This window comes from Octopus bimaculoides, chromosome 20 (genome assembly GCF_001194135.2).
Source record: "Octopus bimaculoides isolate UCB-OBI-ISO-001 chromosome 20, ASM119413v2, whole genome shotgun sequence".
Lineage (NCBI taxonomy): Eukaryota > Metazoa > Mollusca > Cephalopoda > Octopoda > Octopodidae > Octopus > Octopus bimaculoides.
In genome coordinates, this window is record NC_069000.1 from 8,661,947 (window position 1) to 8,663,952 (window position 2,006).

Below are 2,006 nucleotides of genomic sequence, written 5' to 3' on the forward strand. Positions count from 1 at the left end.
GCTACGACGACAAAATATAAAAGCTGAAAGTTTTTGTAGACAAACGTACTGTCAGTATTAGAAAATAAATTTATATATATCTTGCTTCACTGAGTTGACTACAGCCATGCTAGGGCACTGTCCTGAAGGGTTTTAGTGGAACAAATCAACCCTAGGATTTTTTTTTTTTAAGTCAAGTACTTATTTCATTGGCAACTTTTGCTCAACCACCAAGCTATGGGGGATATAAAGACACCAACACCAGTTGTCAAACATATACGAGATGGGCGGCTTTTCAGTTTCCGTCTATCAAATCTACTTGAGGCCTTGGTTGGCCCAAGGATATAGGAGACACTTCTCCAAGGTACTACGCAATGGGACTGAATCGATAACCATGTGGTTGGGAAGCGAGCTTCTTACACAGCAACACCTGTATGCATATTTATATACTACTGAACTACAAAAACATTACACTGTAAAAGATGGTTACACACAAAATATCGAGATTATATAGATTTTATCACATTTCTAGGTGCCTGGCAGTAATTATTGAATTCATCTCTTTGGATCCAGGACACTCATCACATGACACCATGTGACACCAAACATGCTTCAGGAAATGTTTTATTAGGAAAAGACAATCTCTTAATTAGCACTTTTCGATCAATGCTATGGTAGTCTTAATAAACTGGTTTTTACTTAGTATGTGTGAGACATTTTTGTCGTTCAATATATATTAATTGTAAGACAAGATGTAACTCGTATGACCATCTGAATGAAGATGGGTTAAACAGTCCAAGTGAAAGCAGTCTGCAGCAAAATGCATGGAAAGAAGTAGCAAAGACTGATGTTAGGATACTGAATCACATAAGAGAAGTAACTGCATCAAATGGAAAGATGCAGTGTGTGTGTGTGTGTGTGTGTGTGTGTACAGGGGAGGGAGGCTGACCTAGCCAACCCATCTCAGTATGGAAAAACAGACATAAAATGATGACACTACCAACATCAAAGATACAAACTGGTGATTTGCTACATATTGTGACAATGTATTCAGTCCATTTGAAGAATGGACACATTCTATGTCTGTATCACAATGCTTCAAGCAAACTATAATACTGTTCAAATACACATGCTCCTGTGTTTTAATAGGACAACATAAAGACTTGGCATCACGAAGGGAATTCTGCCTTACAAGAGAAATAAAGTCAAATATTCTTCACTCTAGGCACAAGGCCTGAAGTTTTGGGGGAGGGGGCCAGTTGATTAGATAGATCCCAGTATGCAACTGGTACTTAATTTATCGACCGCGAAAGGATGAAAGGCAAAGTCAACCTTGGCAGAATATGAACTCAGAATGTAGCGATGGGCAAAATACTGCTAAGCATTTTGCCGAGTGTGCTAGGGTTTCTGACAGCTTGACTCCTTGAAATAAAGCCAAATATATTACATATACGGGTGAGGTACAGCTTAAAGTGCATTACACTAGGCCTTCTTTGAAAGCTTGGGGTGTATGGTCAAAGTAAAAGGAGGGACTCCTTATGATCAAGTGCCTGCTGCCCTTGTGGAAATGGGTAAATAAAAGGGTTTCCAAAGAATGTAGACACAAAAAAGTGGTTCAGCACTAGTCAGAATTAGAGTGGCTACATGTGTTGTACACGGCTAAAAAGGTAACGAAGGGAGTTGGTGAGGGGGAAGTTAAGACAGTCATGGAACCAGCAAGGCTAAACAAGGGAACACTTGCATATATCACTGATATGCTTGTAAAAAAAAAAAAAAAAAAAAAAAAAAAAAAAAAAAAAAAAAAAAAAATATAACCAAGGCGACATTTTGAACCTTGAGTATGAATCGCTAATTATTGGCACAAGGGAAATGTTCAAGGGAAGGAAACCAGGATTTAAAAATGTAGCAAATTTAAAATTATTCAATATTAGTAATTTAACTGAGTCTGTACAGAGTGCTTTGTTCAGTGCTCTTAATTCTGCCTCCAGCTAATTAGTGTATATAAAAAAAAAAAAAAAAAAAAAAAA